Genomic DNA, 22,188 nt, shown 5'->3' with positions numbered 1-22,188 from the left:
ATCATTGCACTGCACAACACTGGCCAAACAGGGAAGAGTATCGCAGCTAGAAAGATTGCACCTCAGTCACCAATCTATCGTATCATCAAGGAATTCAAGGAGAGAGGTTCCATTGTTGCCAAAAAGGCTCCAAGGGTCGCCCAAGAAGGACCAGCAAGCGCCAGGATAGTCTCTTAAAAGTGTTTCAGCTTCGGGATCGGGCTACCAGCAGTGCAGAGCTTGTTCAGGAATGACAGCAGGCAGGTGTAAGTGCATCTGCAAGCACTGTGAGGCAGAGACTCTTGGAGCAAGGCCTGGTGTCAAGGAGTTCAAAGAACCCACTTCTCTCCAGAAAAAACATCAGGGACAAACTGATATCCTGCAAAAGGTACAGAGAGTTGACTGCTGAGGACTGGGGTAAAGTCATTTTCTCTGATGAATCCCCTTTCTGATTGTTTGGAACATCTGGAAAACAGCTTGTTCGGAGAAGACAAGGTGAGGGATACCACCAGTCTTGTCTCATGCCAACTGTAAAGCATCCTGCAACCATTCATGTGTGGGGCGGCTTCTCAGCCAAGGGAATCGGCTCTGTCACAGTCTTGCCTAAAAACACATCCATGAATAAAGAATGGTACCAGAATGTCCTCCAAGAGCAACTCCTCCCAACCGTCCAAGAGCAGTTTGGTGATCAACAATGCCTTTTCCAGCATGATGGAGCACCTTGCCATAAAGCAAAGGTGATAACTAAATGGCTCAGGGAACAAAACATAGAGATTTTGGGTCCATGGCCTGGAAACTCCCCAGATCTTAATCCCATTGAGAACTTCTGCTCAATCATCAAGAGACGGGTGGAAAAACAAAAACCAACAAATTGTGACAAAATGCAAGCATTGATTGTACAAGAATGGACGGCTATCAGTCAGGATTTGGTCCAGAAGTTGATTGAGAGCTACCAGGGAGAATTGCAGAGGTCCTGAAGAAGAAGGGTCAACACTGCAAATATTGACTTGCTGCATTAACTCATTCTAACTGTCAATAAAAGCTTTTGTTACTCATAATATGATTGCACTTGTATTTCTTTATGTGATAAAAACATCTGACAAACACACATAAAAACCAGAGGGTAACAGATCATATGAAAATATAATATTTGTGTCATGCTCAAAACTTATGGCCATGACTGTAGAGATTCCAACCCCAAAATGGTAACACTGGAAAAAGCATCTCATCCCGCAAAAAAAAAATGCTGTCACATGGCCCCAATAACAAAAAAGCTGAAATTTTATAGCCTACAAAAGGAGCCAATGAGAAAACTAAAATCCTTGCAGCTGCAAGGCGCTCCTTCCCTTCTGCACCTCGCTGTGCCCCCATAGAACAAGTAACAGCCACATGTGGCGGGTCCCTGTACTCAGGAGAAATTGCATAACAAATTTTAAAGAGGACCTGTCACACATAATTTCGGCACTAGGAGCTGCTTACAAAAGTAAGCAGCTCCTAGTGCTTGAACAAACGCCGCAGTGTTAGAAGGATAGCGTCACCAGAAACATCCAGTAACGTTATCTAACACTGCGGCGGGGTACAATGTAATTGTCGGACCGCTCGCAAAGTGGTCCGATGTATTCATGAGGGGGCGTGGTTGGGGGCGGTGGCTTTGTGAGCGTTCCGACAATTACACTGTACCGCGCCACTGTGTTTGATATGGCTACTATGACCCCCCACCATCACCACACAGCTGTATCAGCACATGTGCAGTGCATAATAAGTGCTTAGTGCACAAGTGCAAAGGAAAAGCCAGATCCAGTAAAGCCTAAGGCCATTTACCATAGATAACAAATATAAGAAGATTACCAAAGTCACAGTGCCCGGATTTACGAGTAAGTGTCCCTGGTTTATCATCCTTGATTTTGATGTTAGATTTCTTTTAACCCCTTTGCAAAATTTACCGGTAACATCTGCTGATCGAGGATCGTTGCTCCCCGTGACGTCATCAGGGAGCGGTGATTGGTCGCCATGACAGCCTTTGGTCTTCCGAAGACCTGAGGCCGTCTTGTTTTAACCCATTCATTACAATATGCGATCAGCACATTGTAATGAATAAGGAGGAAAATCCCCATATACCGCCATATTGTAGTATGGCAGTATATGATAGGATCAATCAGACCTCAGGGAGTCTGAAAATTAGTGAAAAAATATATATATAATTAAATAAAACCTAAAAATTCAAAAATCCCTTTCCCTAGAACTGATAAAAATATAAATAAACAATAAAAAACAAACACCTTAGGTATCGCCGCGATCCGAAAATGCCCGATCAAAATATGATACAGGTTTTCACTGCGTTTAACCCCGTAACAGAAAATTGCGCTCAAAGGAAAAAATGTCAATTTAAAAAAATATGAAAAATTCAATAAGTGATCAAAAGGTCGTACAGTCCTAAAAATGGTAGCATTGAAAACTTCTTCATAAGTTGCAAAAAATGACACCACCCACAAAGTTATTAACGTCAGAAATAGCAAATTAATTTTTTTTTGTACACGAGGTTTTAATTCTTGTAAATGTATGAAAACATAAAATATGTTTGATATCCCCTTGAGCGTACAACCCAAAGAATAAAGTAGAAATGTAATTTGGGGCGTACAGTGAAATCCAAGCCCAAATGCATTTTTTCACCAATTTCACTGCATTTGACATTTTTTTTCCAGCTTCCCAGTAAACAGCATGGAATATTAAATACTATAACTATGAAGTGCAATTTGTTATGCAGAAAGCAAGCTTCACACAGCTTGCATGGAAAAATAAAATTTTTGATAGTGGGAAGTGAAAAATGAAAACACAAAAACAAAAAAGGGCTGTGGAGGTAAGGGGTTAATATTGAGGGGCTTCAATAACACTAACCACAACCATGTACATAATAAATGTGTTTGTTGGGAAAGTGAACTTAGAATTATTTATCTAAACAGTGGCAAACAGTTGTTCTATAAAGTGCCTACATTTCTTGATTTGGGGAATCGAAGTTCAGAGAACTTCTACATGAATGACTGAAGAAGACAGACAGTCCGGACAACACATGTGTGAGATCTGTTTAAAGTATCGTAACTTTTATTAAAATCAGTTGTGCTCACCTTTTTTATTTGTACAGTCAATACAACACGTTGGCAGGCTTTAGCGGCAGTTTTGAGCAGTTTTGGCAGCCCTCTACATGAATGAGAGAGACTGTGGTCAATGCATCATGCCACAGAATGCAAATTCTACTTGACTCTTCAGACGTAACTGTTGACCGATAACCATGGCATGGAAGATAAATTGGCTGCACAAATTATACAACTTACATGTCCCAAGAGGGTCTACAGAAATCAAATGTAATAAAGTGATGGAGTAAGTCCAGTCCAACATCTTCACTAGTCACATGCCACAAACAACATGCTCATTTGAGGAAAGGCATTGAAGTCAGGCATATAACCGCCCTGCTGAGAACATTATTTAGAGCACAGCGGCCATCTGCTCTTGTAGTTTATACGCTTTATAATCAATCACAGAAATATTCTGCTTTCTCTCTATTCCCTAGAGCTGTCATAATTCAACTATTTATGGCATTCTCAAAATACTGCAACCTCATGGAAGTTAGTAGAAATAATCAAATGTTCACCTTGATCCAAGTCTCGAAGCTAGAATTTAGGTATTACTGTGGCACATACAATATGCAGGCCAGGACATTAAAGAACAACTGTAAAGTATAAAAACTTTTCCCTAACTCCACACTAAGCTAAAATAAGAATTTCTCTAAATTACTCTAATTAGCCGTCTGCCTGCTAGTAGAGGTTTTACCTTGTCCCCCTGGCTGCTTTCCACCCTTTGTTTACCTTGCTTGCCATGGAAATCTGCATCTGTTGCTGGAGAGGAGTAGAGGGTGAGAAGATATTGTGAGGAGGGGAACTAGCAGAGGTGCAGGCTTCTGACTTGTAGCTGGCAGCTTGAAAAAAACTCCAAGGCCTTGATTGATGTCACAAGCATTATGTCATCCAATTACAATGTTTTGTTACATTGCCCCATTAATGGTGTGTTGCAGAGCTGGGTGTGTATGACAGTTTGAATGCACAAATAAAGTCAGAGCTCAGGCTCCCCATCAATTCTAATGAATGGCATCAGATCCCGCACACACAGCACAGTATATGTACAGTGAAACCTCTCTGCACAGGAAATATGTACACACACTGTGATGTTACCATGTGTTCATCTTTTTATGGCCATGTTGGTGTTTCATAGTGTAGGAGGACATGTTTTAATACATCTTTTTCTTTGTGTGTAGTAGATAACTGTATGATCATTTCTTACTATGATGCAGAGATCCAGTGATCTGTGCTGCCAATCTGTGTTGACTGTGCACATTCATGTGAATGCCCTCAGTGCTCTGGCCTCACTGCCCTTAGCTGATGTAACAACCAGGAAGTCCTGTCCACTTCAGGAGAAGCTGAGAAAAATTTACAGATGGCCTCATACCTTTTAGCGATATTTCTCAGGATAGGAAAAAGCCAGAAACATGATATAGGTATCAATGGAATTGTTGCCAAAGGCTCTTCCCATCTGTGCCAAAACAGTTTTTTGTCAAGTAACTTTAAAAGTTACGCTTTAACTTTACCAGCCCCACTGCTGGTAAACCCACAGACATATGTTTGTGGGTTTACCAGCCGTTTAAAGCCTTTGTCTGATCATAGTCATAGTATATAAAGCCAGAAAAAGACGCAAGTCCATCAAGTCCAACCTTTATGAATTAGCCCCTTACCGACATGTGACGTAATACTATGTGACGTCGATAGCCGGTAAGTCTTTGCTGCATATTGCAGCAAATGTATGCAATTTTTGTAAATGTATGAAAACATTATAAAACCTATACAAATTTGGTAACCCCCGTAATCATACTGACTCAAACAATAAAGAAGACATATCATTTGGGGCATACAGTAAAATCCAAGCCCACAAGAATATGAGACAAATGTGGTTTCTTCACCAATTTCACTGCATTTGGAATTTTTTGAAGGTGGGGAGTGAAAAATGAAACCACAAAAACTAAAAAAGGGCATCGACGGGAAGGGGTTAATACATGTTTTCCCCATAACCCATGTTATTTTTTCTCTCCAGAAAGTCATCCAGGACCCTCTTGAACATGTACATAGAGACCACAATAACAACCTCCTGCGGCAGAGCGTTCCATAGTCTCACTGCTCTTACAGTACAGAACCTTTTTCTATGTTGATGGTAAAATCGCCTCTACTCTAGGCGTAGAGGATACCCCCTTGTCCTGGTCACAGGCCGAGGTATAAAAAGATCTTTGGAGAGATCCTTGTACTGGCTGTCCAGCTATTTGTACAAATGTAAAGAGGTCTCCCCTCAGTCGTCTTTTTTCTAAACGGAATAATCCCAAATTTAGTAATTTGTCATTTTATTCTAGTCCCCCCCATTCCCCTAATAATGATCCAATATTTGTTTCAGTGTTACCAATTTCTTGTAAAGGTGACTGCAAGGTTTTTTTTTTGCAACTAAAGTTACAGATTCAAAATATACTTCCATACTCGCCTTCCAGAGCTGCCCGATGCTTCCCGCGGCTCCTCTTCCTTCCGCTCTTCATCTGTAATAAAGCGGACAGAGATGCGACCATGCGCTCTGCCCGCCGGCACACACTATGATGTGGCGGTGTTGCCACTGCTGACATCATAGTGTGCAATGGCAGACAGAGGGCATGGACCCGTCTCTTCCCGCTTTGTTACTGATGAAGAGCACCCACAGGCTGCAGGTGATTTCATCAAAGGGGGGGGGGGGGGGCTGGCCGCAGGACATTTCATTACTAAGGGCTCTGCTGCAGGCAATTTCATTACTCGGGGAAGCTGTAACCAATGCGTTTCCCACCCTAAGCTTATACACAAATCAGTAAGTTTTCCCAGTTATTTGCAGCAAAATTAGGGGCCTCGGCTTATACTCGGGTTGACATACTCGAGTATTTACGGCATATATGACTATTGCCAATAGTCACTTTGAATATGTAAGAGATTAAAAAGCGAAGGTGAACTTGAAGATGACAAGCATTTTGGTGCTAATGGGTTACACAGGTAGCACTCACCACCCGTTTTGAGAAGCCAAAAAACTCCTGGATGGGCGAGGTGTTTTGTAAATCACACATATAAACCCACTACAAAGTTATTGCGTTATACAGGGGGAAGAGAGAAGAGTAACATTTTTATAATCAAATGACCTTTTGTTTCCATCATTTGGGTTGTACACTACCCAAACCCGCGTTCAACTGAGGCAGGCTGCCTCCGACGCAAGACGTAACACAGAGACCGTAGCTAGAAAATCAGGTTTGTTCTTCATGCAGTTGCCAAATTGGGTTACTGTAGTTCAGCTCCCATGCAAATAAAGATCTTAAAAACTACCAATGGAGAAAGGTTTAGTTAAAAACAAAACTAAAGAGCCAGATAAATCTAGGAAAATGTATGTAAAAAAAGTGTATCTAGCATCAAACACACACATTGATTATGATTACAATGTTTTGCTGCAGCTGCTGTCTTCACTTTTCCACGGTCACAGTGGAAAGTGTCCCTTTTTAGGGATACAATATATCTTTGAGAGCAAGTAATGTGCCTGTGAGAACAGGAGGTTGCTGACAATTGTCTACAGTCCATGTCTGTGTTTCCACGCTCTTGTTTATCTCTTACATTCCAATCTCCATTGGACATCACATTGTAGGAGGAAGATGACTGGAAAATTGGAGCATTGCACCCAAAATTTATAGAGTGGAAACAGAAGACAGAAGGTGATTCTTATTACAAAGAACTAGTTGAAATGATTTGTTTCACCCCTTGTGGTGAGAAGACCTTCAAGTCTTCATCAACACAAAAGAGACTCATAAAAAGTGTTGGGGTGACATTAAAGTTGTGTTATGTCTCAAGAATTCTTAGTAGATTCTTCATTTTTTTTGTATGCTTAGCACCAGTGTGTGCATTGGTGGTGGCTTTGCCTTCTTACAAGGTGAGCATGGATGCTGCTGCTGCGCCCCAACCTTGTGAAAACGTGTTTACTTGGATTATGCCAATTCAAAATTGGTTAGGTAGTGTAGTGGATCTACAATGCAATGCCTGTGGGGCACACTTTCTACAGTGAAGGAAATAAGTATTTGACACCAAGTCCATTTTGAAAGTTTTTCCATCTACAAATAATGAATGAAAAAAATCCAGAAGATCCAATTATACAATTTTTAAGTGATTAATTAGCATTTTAGTGCTGAAATAAGTATTGGCTCCCTAACCAACAAGCAAGAAATCTGTCTGTCAAAGCTGCTAGTTTTACTTTCAGAAGCTCCTTCTACTCTGCACTAATTGCCTGTATTAACTGACCCTTTTTGATCTTATTGTAGGCCTACAGGCAAGCATCTTGGTGAGACAACAATTGTTGGCATAATTATTAAAAAATGGAAGAAACACTAGATCACCATCAATCTTCCTCAGTCTGGGGCTCAATGCAAGATCTTACCTTATGGGGTAAGGATAATTCTGAGGAAGGTCAGGAATCAGCCCATAACTACACAGGAGGACCTAGTTAAGACCGGAAGCCAGCTGGGTACAAAATCTTGAAGATTACTGTTAGTAACACACTACACCATCATGGATAAAAATCATGCGGGGCTTGCAAGGTCCCCCTGCTCATGCCAGCACATGTTCAGGCTTGTTGGAAGCTCTCCCTGACCATCATGATGATTCAGACACGAGAGAAGGTCATGTGGTCAGTTGAGACCAAAATGGTACATTTTAGTATCAACTCCACTTGCTGGGATCAGAGGAAGACAAATGAGTACAACCCTAAGAACACTGTTCCAAATGTGAAGCAATGTGGTGGAAACATCATACTTTGGGGCGGTTTTCTCCAAAGGGGACAGGAAACTCAATGCAGCCCAGCGACAGCTTTGAAACCTGAAAGATCTGGAGAAGATCTGTATGGAGTAATGGGACAAAATCCCTACGGCAGTGTGTGCAAGCTTAGTCAAGAAGTACAGGAAATGCCTGATCTCGTGTAATGCTATTAGTGCGTAAATGGCAACCTAGGTTGCCATCTTGGATTTTAGCCGCCATTTTGAAGTTAGCTTTTAATATATGAATAGATATAAAACAGTTACCATGAATAAGCTACTGATGAAGGCGGACTGAATTATTGAACAGCTAGTTCCTTTCTTGTTGTGTTTTGGGGCCTGGCTAACCTCTGGGTGTGATAACTATTGGTATAGAGTGTCCTAAGCGGATAAAGCATGTATGAATATGTCATGCAATGAGTTGTTAAAAACTATAAAAAGCCAGGGGTGATCTGAAGGACATAGGATCCATGGGCCACCAGAGTGTGATTCTCACATCGCTGCCATATGAACGCATCAGTCCCACAGCTCTTCAGCAATAGAGTGTACAACCACATGCACGCCTGGTAGGTAGTCATGCTTCATGCAATTATTTCTCCCTTTAAGTCACCTCCAAGTATTGAAGTGCTTCTTTAGGGTGAGAATCTGAACTAGGGCTCTGAATTAAGGCTCCTGACCAATCAGTGATGAGTATTCCCTGACTCCTCCTTGATTGGCAAAACACCTCTGTAATTTGTTGAAGTTTACCTACAATAAAAATTACAGACCTCTCCATTCTTTGTAGGTGAGAAAATTAGCTGAATTATCTTGGGATCAATTACTTATTTGCCCCACTGTATATGTATGACTATGGAGATCTAAATGTCGCCTATTGCAAGCATCACAGAGCCACCAATAATATGGACTATACCACACAGGTTCTGCACAAGGGGAAAACAAATTCCATGTCAACTACTGATGATGAAAATATATATATATTTTTTTTTTTATAATGAAGGAACCTCACGAAAACAGAGAAGAATAGCAGTAATAGTATACAATCAGGATGGAATGGGATACAAACAGGTCCCAGGGTTACATGCAAGATAGGTTAAATTGAATTTGTATTCAAGGAAAAAAAACTGTATATTTCACCCCTTTTTTGTCCCTAAGACAATTGGCGTTTCAAAATTATTTGCTATCATGGAGCAAGGATTATCAATAAAACTTAATTACAGACACCTTATAGCTGATTATTGCAGCCTGGGACTAAAGTAAAGCATTCATAGAGCTTCACCAGAGGTCACAGTGGGCAGAGGGGTCAGTCTGTAACTATAGGTCGTCTGCAAGTCGGAAACGGCCTGTATTGTGATTTCACTGGAGGAGTTTTTTTTTAACATACTATTAATCTGAAAGTACATGGTCTGTAGTGTACTGTAGTTCATATACTTCACATGCATGGAGGATGATTGTTCAGTTTTTAAATAAATAAGCCATGCCTTAAGGAATATGGAATGGAAATACATGAGACAATAGGACATTCTCTATATTTTTAGGTCTCAAAAACGTTGTGGTGCACAATACGGACATTAAAACGGATGCTGTATTGCCCATTGAAATGAATTGGGCCGTGAGCTACAAATATATACGGCCATTTTCATACGATCGTGTGCATGAGGCCAAAGGATAAGATTTTCTGCTCTCCATACCTATGTGATACAGTCCTCTATACAGGACATTCCAGTGCGGGTAATGGGTGACAAATAGATCTCTACAGACTCATAATAATGAGTTTGTCACTAAAGGCAGCTAGTGTGTATATAATATATTATACACACACAATTATGTAGTAGAGGATGAAACCTGGTTAGTTTGGGCTGGAATGTCCCTTTATATTTGATTGTAGAGATCAATTTCATTGGACTGACAAACTGATGAAGTCTGACCACAGAGGCTGAACCCAAAAGCCCAGAGACTTCCCGTTTTTCTCAATACTGCAACATACTATGACAATTTGAAGAAACTTCAAAGCCCTGGGCCAATGACCTGTGGACACTCACCCCCGGTGTCTTATAAACTTGTTACAGACCTTGTCACTCAAACACAGAGACTGAAAGCTAAGACAGTGCCCCTTGGCCGGATACTTAATTAAATGTTCTAAAGCCGTGTGACATTAAAGGGAGGTACGAGCAGAATAAAGACATCAAGAAAATTAACTGATTAGAGGAGAGACGACATCTTTGGCGACACAGTGGATCTGAACACCCAGTAATGTCTCACCGGGAAAAGAAATTTAGGAAGGAAAGAAAACAAAACAATAGATGCTCTACTAATATTGCACAGTACACAGTGATAGCTTTCCAAACACCATCAACAGAATACTGATGTCAAAAAGGGTTGTCCACATATGGGAAATATATATGTATATTGACAAGGGAGTTCTGTATAAAAATAAACTTATACTGACCTACTCCAGCGTTTCCAGTGTCCCACTCCAGCTTACATCTGTGCCATGTCCTTGGATGTTTAGAGGGGCAGGCACACTTGGCTGAGAAAATTAATCTCATTTATGTGCAGCTATGCAGAGACAAGGACTCGCTGCCAAATACAACAGTGTTTACAAGGATATGGTTTAATGTAAGAGGCAGTATATAGGAACTACCACTCCATGAGCTCAGGCCGGTCACCCGAGTTGCACTCATCATGCCGCTGGCCCTACATGCTGTACATTTATTAATGGTTTTAGATGCTCCACTGATAAGGGGCTGCAGAGGACATGTAAAATGATATAGAAAGGAATAGTAGTGGCATGTTTCTTTTACTATTTTACTATTGATTTATGCAACAATTGTTCGAAAGTGAGGCTACATGCACACGATGTATGCCCGGCGTATGGGCACTGCTCAACCCCTGCCCCTCTCCATAGGAATACACAGCGTCGTATTTCGTAGAAAGATAAGACATGTCCAATCTTTCTAGGGGCTACGGAATGGTACTGCTCCCACATTGAAGTGTATGGGGGACGTATATACACTGTATATGCGTCAGCCATATATATACACATCTACCATACGTTCGTGTGAATGTAGCCCAAGATAAAGCACTATGCAAGTTTGGAATTTTCCCAGCGAAATTAAGCCAACAAAGCTGTAAGATTAGAGTGAACAGCCTCAGGCCGTTTACATGTGAATGTGTCACCATATGGCATGTATACACGGGCTGCACATGTTGTGCACACATACCTGTGTTACCAGCCGAATACCACACCTCATTTGTTACAATAGCGGATGCTTGATAAAATTTGCATAATTGAGGTCTAGTCAAAATTATAACGATAGTAAATATGGCACAGCAGCAATATTGGATCACTCGGCTTACTCCAGGGAATCCCCACTCATCAGCAGCTGTTGCGTTTCCCCTCATAAAGGGTAATCCTCTGTCAAGCTGATCTTTGATCTGCTGTAGGAAACCCCAACAACTAGTCTGCCAGGTGAAGGTCAATATAAAACAGGTGAATATGGATGGGGAACGAAAACCAGATGAGTTGACATACCAGAATAACTAAAGATGGTGCACAGGTAGTGAACAACCCTATGCAGTATAAAGAATCACAGGAAAGTAAGAGTTACAACCCCCATTACAGATCTTGCTGTGCAGACCAGTAGCTACACTTTGTCACTATCTGGTCTTGCAGGTCAGAGCTGTAGTCTATGGTAAACCAAGGATAGACGAGGCTGATTATGGGATGGGCACAGAGTAATTACCTTTTACCCCACACCATGTACAAGAATATTGTATTTGTGCCAAAAAATCGAGGCTCCGATGGCTTTAGGCGACCCCTGTGTTTAGGTCGTTCGACCCCCGCCGGGGTCGCAACCCACAGGTTGAGAACCACTGCTCTATATGCTTAGCTTACTGCACTCCTATAGGTGAAGCTGCTGCTATCTGCCTCTTTTAAAGTCTATTACAGCTCGACTGGAAACAATTCTGAACACCCTATTAACTCACATAAGAGCAATTAAGGTGTTTTGACATTATCATTTAAGCAATATCCTAAGACAACCCTGCAGGCCATTCAGACATCCGCCGTAAGAAGTGTTCTTTTGCAAGGAATAGAAAAAAAAAAAACATTGGGATTCAGTCAAAAATACCTTTGGAGATAATTAAGCCTGGCAGTATGTGTGAATTTGTTAGTTAAAAATATATGCAGGCTTTGTCTGAACATGCCATAGCCACTAGCTTACTCCAGTCTCCTGACTCTCCCTAGTGGCCACATGTTGTAACTCATCTGCACCTCACCTGGAATTCACTGTGCAATTTGTGAGGCACGCTTTATACACCTCCAAGATAAGATCCAAAGTTCTTTGGTTTCTAGGAGATCCCTACAGGATTAGGGTGTGCCAGGGCGTGATCAAGAAATGAAAATTGCACAATACTTAACAGAACATAAACAGAAAACTGATAATAGAATATATAAGGAAACTGGAGGAGCCCAACTCCATCCCCTCATGATAAGGTAATGGTCTGCAACCTTTCAGCTGTTCTAGAAAGACACCTCCAGGATGCCAGAATATCCTATCAGCTAAAACGGAGAAATCCATTGTAGAATTACAAGTATGAGGGCAGGAGGCTGACACTGCCGCTCTCATGATTACAGTATCAGTGCTGCTGTTTCATGAAGAAACATTATAGATCACTATGATGTCGGAGTTCAGTCCCCAGTTAGCAGTCCAAAGGCGCCGTGGGGTTGGACTTGTTTGATATATCAGCGGGCAAGAAAAATCTGGCAACTGTGTGTGTGTGTGTGGGGGGGGGGGGTGTTTACAATTATTTTTTTAAATCACGTTTCGCTAGACCAGCAGGTGGTGTGGAGGGGTTTTTTTCCCGCAGAAATTTTTAACTTTTTGAAGCAGTTTTACAAAAAAAATTGAATCCATTTTTCTTAAACAACAGATTTCAAAGATAAATTATGTGCAATGCTGTGGCAAACTCTGCAGGGCGACTCAAACAGTATTAATAGTGCAACAGTATTTTGTTACATTTAGATCCATCCATCTTCTATATGAGCATAGTTGGTTCGTGGGCTTATGTTGTTGTACTGGTCAGATTCCACGGATCAATAAGTGTGGTGGACAGGATTACTTTCATTTTAAAAGGGGTTGTCCGAGACTTCCCCTTTCCGACCACTTTTTGTTTTGTTTTTTTAAAACAGCTAGTGGCAGGTCCCCGTAGAGCCCAATTAACTTACTGACACACTAACTGACCTCTTTTAGCTAAAAATCAGATTCCAATGAAATCAGGGTTATAAACTTGCCTGGTATCCAGGTATATTTAGAGCTAGTTGTGGTAGGCATGGACTCCTCAGGCTGAATCCAGCAACTCATGCTCAGCCCTGCTCAGCATTCAGCAGTAATATCATATGACCAGAATGACACCATCACAGATTATTTAGCATCCCAACGTTAGCAAACTGTACCCATTGCAAATATCTAACCACATGAACACATGACAGCCTACATGTAGAGGATTAGAAGTCCATGCAAACATGTTGTGATTTCATGGGTTCAGCTATGTGCATGGTGTTCAGTTTGCTAATGTTAGGAGGTTAAAGGACCTCATATGATGTCACCCTGGTCACATGACAATAGACCATGCCCCGAGTCACTTTAGATATCACTGTATACCAGGCAAGTTTATAACTAATTTTATGGGGATCTGAGGGGTGTCAGGATATTTACTAGGGCTCTATGGGAACCTGCCACTAGATGTATTTGTGAAAAATGTGGTGACAGGTTCCCTTAAAATATATAAGATTTATCTTAGGTCATTTATCCTAGTTTTTTCTCTTTTTTTTATACCCGCTCTCAATTATTTAGGATCATTGGCATATTTGCACAAAAATGTGCAATTTTTCCACTCGCCTAGCAAAGTATATCTTTAGCAACCGGATGTGGATCTATAAAAAAAAAAAAATTGCAATTTTGGCACAAATTGCAGTAAATGTCACAATTTTGGTGACTAGTGTGCAGCTGGAAAAGGGAAAAAAAGTTTAGAAGAGGCTGCAGAAGAATTTGCAACTTAAAAAGTTGCAAAAAAAAACATCATACACACATGCCTGATATATCCTCAGAGGTTTATGACACTTATAGACGCAGTTTTACTCCTCTAAAAAAAGTCCTATGTGAATAAATCTGTACAGCCCCCTTCTCTCTAGGTCATGCCACATCTTCATGCATGCTGCAGCTTGCATCCCCAAATAGAAAGTCATGTGATTGGAGCAGCGTTTCCCACTGCAGGCTGCCGCGGCTCCAGTCACTTGCCTGCGAGCAGCCACAAGCATTCAGGAGTACACAGTGCCAAAGAAGGTGAGGCCAGGCCACGGTGAAGTGTTTGAGATGCTGCTGAGTGTGCATGTGGGAGCTGCAGAGTGAAAGTTACTGCCAAGGCATTACCTGGGGCATGCTGGTCCTGAGGCTGGGAAAAGTGAAATAAGTCTGTACCTGCTGAAGAGCAACTGCGTACAGGTCACAAGACATCTCCATTCATTCCTAGTACTTTGGCCATGGAGCAGAATGGGACAGTAAACCGATAATGCACCAATGCAAGCAGAATGGGACAAGGACCCCTATAATTCAGGGAGAGATCAAACTAGTCCAAAACCTGGACGGAAAAAGGAAGGCATATATGTCCAGACTTATGCCAGCCAAACAGAGGTACTGACACTGTTAGTGTCAGGGATTAGACCAGCACTCAAGCCTGTCTGCCACTGCCACCACAATGCTTCACAGTGGGTATGGGGTATCCTGGATGAAGTGGCTTTGCTATACATATACTGTAGTTGTGGTATCTGCACTAATTGCAGTTTGCCCCACAAATGGTCAGGGTGCACCAAATATTCAATACTGACGCACGGTCTTAGTTTAACTGGTGAACCATGCGATGCTCAGGAAGCCCCATTTTTTTGGTGCACCTTTAACATACAGCATGTAACACAATTCTGTTGAGTCGCTGTATTAAAAGCAACGCAAACTCTGACTAAGCGCTAACACTCCCCTGTAGGCAGAGGTCGCACTAACATTTTTCCAGAAGGGTAAAAATACTCCTCTTTTTTATAATACTTGTCCGTTTTACTGTATGTTGTGTGTTAATTTCCGTTTCTCTCCTTTCTTAGATAAGATATATAAATTTTAAATGGTCTGATGCTTGCGGTTAATTCGATACTGATTCATCTTCTATCAGGACAAAAGATATGCTTTGGAGATGAAGATATCTTGCCTGAAGACTACCCATATGAAGATCCATTATGGACAATTATGTTCATTTTATTATGGGAGTTTTATCATGGGTGCTTGATTACACGTTAGGATTGGATTCATCTACTTACTCCTTCTTTTTCTTTCTTTGGTGGAGACTTGGTCTTTTTTCACATTTTTTGTATGTCACATTTGTTTTAAAACATTTTTGTATGATGTGATAGATTTTGGGGCGTTGATCGCCCATTTACACGTTGATGGTCATTTTTATTATTTCATGTATTCTATTCAACACTACAGCATTATTTTGCACAATTTACATTGAACAATATGATATTTTTCGTACTGAACTATGCATTTGCACTTTAATGACAAGAATTGTCCCACTTGTTTATGCAGTATATATGATATAATGGTATAGATGGATACCTCCTTTTTTCACCCTCTCCCTTCTCCCTCCCCCCCGTCCCTTCCCCCTTTTCCCATTTACATAGTTCTATAACTAAATATGCACTTTCAGCACAGTCTTGCACTTTCATTAATCTGTCACTTTAGGCACTATTGCTCCTTTATATGGTTACACTATATAGTGGCACCATAGATGTAGCCGCTTTTATTAAATGTTAAATAGCCATGCTACCTACGGTTAAATCTTATCCCCTAATATAGAATATATAATGACGTATATCTGTCTAATGGGGTACACTTCAGGTTTCACATGTATGTCCCTGCATCTTTTCTCCATATACTTTTTCAAGCTCAGACCTGATTTTACTAGAATTATATTTGTTTAGGTTTTATTATGTAAATATCCTCTTTACTGACTTACCTCTCCGGCGTTCTGATGACTCGCCTAGGCGCGTGCGCCGCGCCGTCTTCAGGGGGGAGTGCACATTACATGGAAGCGTCTCCATGGCAACGCCGGCCCGATCATGTGATCGGTCCGTGCGCGTCATGGTGACGCACTTCCGGTGCGCGACCTCATGGAGCCGGCGTGTCACGTGATAGGCGCGTCTGCAAGCGGATACGCTGAGTGAGCCTATTTAAGATTAGCACAACATTTTGATATCACCTCCTGACGAAGCATCAGTGCGAAACGCGCGTCGGGGTATTCCTGCTGGCCCTCCCCCTGCCTGCCTCTGTGCCGTCTACATTATGCCTTTGGGTAAGTGTGGCCGCTTAATTGACTTTGCTTTCTGACTTGATGCATAGGCACCGGATGGTACCTCCGGTTGAATGCACAGTTACTGCGACATATAGGTCCACTGCCCTACATTATAGTCCTACTTCTGGACATTATAAATTTTTGGATATATTTCATGGAACAACTTTTGGGGGCATATACAGGGTTAGGGGAGCCATAGGTTCTCTGTGTTTGTCCCATTTCCACCTGGGACACTGTCTTGTTCCCCCTCAATTTCTGACTTTCAGGAATCCCTTCTGAAAGTAATCTATCAATCGATTTATTTTATTTTGTATGTGGTATTTTTGAATAAAGTGTATTTGTTTGCCATAACTAGAAGCTCTCTTGTTTTTTGGATTTTGTCAGTTTTGGAGTTTGGAGGGTGGTTCACATTTTATATAGGGGCCCTCTTTTGGTGTTTCATGTTGTACTAATGTTGATCTGATATTTTCAGATACAGCCCCCGATTACATGGATTATAAAAAACGTGACTTGACGTGGGTCACGAAATTAGGTACTATTTTTGGGGAACAAGACTCTACAGAGACCGAGAACCATGACATTAAGGTATTAAAGCAAAAAATTCGAGACCTTTTGAGAAAGCGCACTAAGGTGTGGTGGAATAAAGCCGCACTAGAGAATTACTTACAAAAGAATATTATCCCGAGGGGTCTGCGGGTACAGGTTTTTCCTGGCTTTGAGGTTGAAGACCAAACCTTTACTACGAAGTGGGAGGAGTCACTGAATAAATGCTCTAGAACACTGCTGGAGCTACTAATTGGAGTGGATAGACGGTCGCTGGAGCAGATAGAAAAGGATATTGATCAACTAAAGCAGAAATTTGAACAGACCGCCAATAAAGAAGACTGTGAAGCCTTTAATAAAAGCTTAGAGAGCGATCTGGATAAGTGGGAGAAGGAAACATTGGAATTAAAAAGTAAAAAATTCAAGCGAGATCTGACTGACTTTCAGACTTCCAGGTATACCGTTGGAGATCTAGGAGGGAAAGATCGAGATCCATCTCTAGATCCATCTCTAGCATCTCACTCCATTCTGAGGAAGGATGTGGAGATCATTTTTTAGACAGACGCCGGGATTCTGGAGACGTAGGGGGCCTGAGAGATCTGGCATCAGCCCCAAGAACCCCGGCGGTAAAGAGAAAAACAGGAGGCACATACAACTGGGAGAAAAGGCCAAAGAAACATTAAAGGTATTAAATTTATCTCCTGTCCCATTGACAAGAGAACAGGAGAAGGTACTACAAAAGGGCCTCTCCTTTGCACCAGCGGCTAGATTCGATTATTTCACAGCAGTGAAAGATGTCGAACTCTTCGCACGTAAGCTCATTTTTAAAAAACACTTCTCCAAACAACAAATGGAGGGGAATTTTGGAAAAGAGCAAGACCAACAAATTGTCTCGATACTGGAGGCTTTGTTAGAAGAACAGGAAGAAGTGACACAGCCCAATCTCCCGGTGCATCTCCATCGCCGGTCACAACATTGCCCCCCCCTCACCCTCTGCCCTGCAGTCGACATATTCACCAAATTGGTTAGAAGAGATCTCAAACAGATATCCAACAAGATCTCGCAGGATAATATCACCCCAGCAGAGAGAACTGCTATTAGGGAATTGGGTCAACGCAGGGATATAGTTATCAAACCCGCGGATAAGGGGGGCAATGTTGTGATCTGGCCAACGGAGATGTACGAGGAGGAAGCTTTCAGGCAACTCAACATGCCGGAATGCTATAGAAAGCTGTCCTCCAATCCTCTGTCTAACTTTAAAATGGAATTGGATCTTTTATTACAGATGGGAGAGGACAATCATATTATTGGACCCAAATTGAAGATGGGCCTGTCAGTGGATTTTCCCGTTACCCCGACTTTTTATCTATTGCCGAAGGTCCATAAGAACGCCAAAAACCCCCCAGGTAGGCCCATTGTGTCGGGGGTGGGAGGTTTATGCGAAAAGATCTGCCAATACATAGATTTCTATCTACAGGGATGTGTGGAAACACTTCCGTCCTTCGTTAGGGACACTACTGATGTCCTTCGTAGATTAGAAGGGATCCATTTAGATCCGGACATGTGGTTGGTTACCTGTGACGTTGAGTCCCTGTACACTTCTATATGCCATGACCACGGGATGCGGGCGTCAAAATATTTTCTTGATATGTCCAATATTGACACCGATTTGGTTGAGTTTGTCTTGCTTCTTTTGGATTTTGCTTTAAAACATAATTTTTTTACTTTTCGCGATCGATTTTTCCTACAGCTCCAGGGTACGGCTATGGGGGCGACTTGTGCGCCCTCGTATGCCAACCTTTTCCTGGGGCTGTGGGAGAGAGAAATCGTTGACAATACTCCTGGATATGACGCCGTCATCTCGTGGTCAAGGTATATAGATGACATATTGTTTATCTGGCAGGGATCTGTTATTGATTTAGATTTATTTTTACAGGGCCTCAACGTCAACCAACAGAACATCAAACTTACTTGGAAGTACAGTCAGGATCAGATTGAGTTCCTGGACATTCTGATCGGGAAGGATTCGGGTGGATGTGTCACCACTGATGTATTCCGTAAAGAGACATCTGTTAATTCCCTTTTGCATGCATCTTCTTCCCACTATCCACAGTCCAAAAAAGCCATTCCGGTGGGACAATTCCTTCGGATGAGGCGTATCTGCTCCAGCGACCGATCTTTTGAAAAACAAGCCAATGATTTAACAAGGAGATTCCGTGATAGAGGCTACAGGGAAGCCACCATTAAACAGGGTTACAACAGAGCGAAGAACGAATCTCGGACTTCTCTTCTGGTAAGTAAGCCAAAAAAGAAAGAGGCGGCTAAATCAGTAAGACTGATCACCAGCTTCAACTCCCAATGGAGATGTTTTAAAGAAATCATAGATAGACATTGGTCTATCTTGCTAACAGATAGGGATTTGGCATATGACCTCACGGTGAATCCGTCCATTACCTGGCGAAAATCTCGGAATTTACGTGATATGCTGGTGCGAAGCCACTATACCCCCTATGTTGAAAAGACCTGGCTAGGTAAGAAGGGTCCTACATGGGGCTCGTATTGCTGTGGTAGATGCAAAGCCTGCCAGTATATGGAACGCACGCAGATGTTCACGGACTCGAGGGCAGAAAAAGAATATAAAATTGTTTACCACATTAACTGCAATACCGAGTCAGTGATCTACTGTCTGTGCTGCCCCTGTGGAAAATTATATGTGGGCATGACGACCAGACAGTTAAAGGTGCGTGTTTTGGAACATGTCCGCAGTATAAGAGCAGCCAGGAATGACGAGAACCCGGGCCCCCTAAAAGACCTTAAATTACAGCCGGTTCCGCGACACTTCCGTGATAAACATGACTGCAACCCCAGGGGACTAACAGTTAGGGGTATAGACAGGATCATCATGGGATCCAGGGGGGGGTGACAAGAAGAAGAGACTCTTACAGAAAGAGTTGAGATGGATCACCCTCCTAGACACTGTGCAGCCGAAAGGTCTCAATGAGGCAACAAGCTTTAAACCTTTTTTATAATACTTGTCCGTTTTACTGTATGTTGTGTGTTAATTTCCGTTTCTCTCCTTTCTTAGATAAGATATATAAATTTTAAATGGTCTGATGCTTGCGGTTAATTCGATACTGATTCATCTTCTATCAGGACAAAAGATATGCTTTGGACAAAAGATATGCTTTGGAGATGAAGATATCTTGCCTGAAGACTACCCATATGAAGATCCATTATGGACAATTATGTTCATTTTATTATGGGAGTTTTATCATGGGTGCTTGATTACACGTTAGGATTGGATTCATCTACTTACTCCTTCTTTTTCTTTCTTTGGTGGAGACTTGGTCTTTTTTCACATTTTTTGTATGTCACATTTGTTTTAAAACATTTTTGTATGATGTGATAGATTTTGGGGCGTTGATCGCCCATTTACACGTTGATGGTCATTTTTATTATTTCATGTATTCTATTCAACACTACAGCATTATTTTGCACAATTTACATTGAACAATATGATATTTTTCGTACTGAACTATGCATTTGCACTTTAATGACAAGAATTGTCCCACTTGTTTATGCAGTATATATGATATAATGGTATAGATGGATACCTCCTTTTTTCACCCTCTCCCTTCTCCCTCCCCCCCCGTCCCTTCCCCCTTTTCCCATTTACATAGTTCTATAACTAAATATGCACTTTCAGCACAGTCTTGCACTTTCATTAATCTGTCACTTTAGGCACTATTGCTCCTTTATATGGTTACACTATATAGTGGCACCATAGATGTAGCCGCTTTTATTAAATGTTAAATAGCCATGCTACCTACGGTTAAATCTTATCCCCTAATATAGAATATATAATGACGTATATCTGTCTAATGGGGTACACTTCAGGTTTCACATGTATGTCCCTGCATCTTTTCTCCATATACTTTTTCAAGCTCAGACCTGATTTTACTAGAATTATATTTGTTTAGGTTTTATTATGTAAATATCCTCTTTACTGACTTACCTCTCCGGCGTTCTGTTGACTCGCCTAGGCGCGTGCGCCGCGCCGTCTTCAGGGGGGAGTGCACATTACATGGAAGCGTCTCCATGGCAACGCCGGCCCGATCATGTGATCGGTCCGTGCGCGTCATGGTGACGCACTTCCGGTGCGCGACCTCATGGAGCCGGCGTGTCACGTGATAGGCGCGTCTGCAAGCGGATACGCTGAGTGAGCCTATTTAAGATTAGCACAACATTTTGATATCACCTCCTGACGAAGCATCAGTGCGAAACGCGCGTCGGGGTATTCCTGCTGGCCCTCCCCCTGCCTGCCTCTGTGCCGTCTACATTATGCCTTTGGGTAAGTGTGGCCGCTTTCTTGACTTTGCTTTCTGACTTGATGCATAGGCACCGGATGGTACCTCCGGTTGAATGCACAGTTACTGCGACATATAGGTCCACTGCCCTACATTATAGTCCTACTTCTGGACATTATAAATTTTTGGATATATTTCATGGCACAACTTTTGGGGGCATATACAGGGTTAGGGGAGCCATAGGTTCTCTGTGTTTGTCCCATTTCCACCTGGGACATTGTCTTGTTCCCCCTCAATTTCTGACTTTCAGGAATCCCTTCTGAAAGTAATCTATCAATCGATTTATTTTATTTTGTATGTGGTATTTTTGAATAAAGTGTATTTGTTTGCCATAACTAGAAGCTCTCTTGTTTTTTGGATTTTGTCAGTTTTGGAGTTTGGAGGGTGGTTCACATTTTATATAGGGGCCCTCTTTTGGTGTTAAAAATACTCCTCTCACCATTTTTGAGGAGTATTTTTACCCGAGGAGGAGTATGAAAATTTTGGTAATACACCGCACGGCACACCCACTCACTCACCACTCACAGAACACGGCACACCCACACACAGAACACGGCACACCCACTCACTCACCACTCACAGAACACGGCACACCCACTCACAGAACACGGCACACCCACTCACAGAACACGGCACACCCACTCACAGAACACGGCACACCCACTCACAGAACACGGCACACACTACACTCACACAGCACACACACAACGCTACACTCACACCGAACACTGCACACACACAACGCTACACTCACACAGAACACTGCACACACTCACCAGGCACTGCGTCGATCACAAACGTAGGCAGCTGTGGACAGGGAGAGTTGGAGCAGGACGGGGAGCAGCAACTTCGCGGCCCACGTGTCTCCCCCGGGGCTGGTGCTCTCACTCCAGGTCTCTCTGTAGCGCGCAGGCTGAGCGGTTCAGCGCGCGCTGCAAATGAGGGAAATGAGGGATCACAGCGCAGGGCCGCTCAGCTGGACATGTGACACAGTGATCAGTGTCAGGG

The 22,188-nt window shown here is 42.2% G+C and overlaps 1 protein-coding gene and 1 long non-coding RNA gene across 4 annotated transcripts in view; one reads left to right on the top strand and one right to left on the bottom strand.

The window, feature by feature from the left end:
* LOC140066072 (chloride channel CLIC-like protein 1) overlaps positions 1-22,188 on the bottom strand; it is a 234,026-nt gene that overhangs the window by 207,693 nt on the left and 4,145 nt on the right. The window lies entirely within an intron of this gene.
* LOC140066071 (uncharacterized) lies at positions 12,305-17,225 on the top strand. Its single transcript, XR_011848099.1, has 3 exons — positions 12,305-12,368; positions 14,067-14,217; positions 15,024-17,225. It is a non-coding gene; the product is annotated as an uncharacterized lncRNA (long non-coding RNA).

Source organism: Engystomops pustulosus, chromosome 6, assembly GCF_040894005.1.
Source record: "Engystomops pustulosus chromosome 6, aEngPut4.maternal, whole genome shotgun sequence".
Classification (NCBI taxonomy): Eukaryota; Metazoa; Chordata; class Amphibia; order Anura; family Leptodactylidae; genus Engystomops; species Engystomops pustulosus.
The sequence above is the reverse complement of the archived record's forward strand: the minus strand, read 5'-3'. Positions and strand labels throughout refer to the sequence as shown.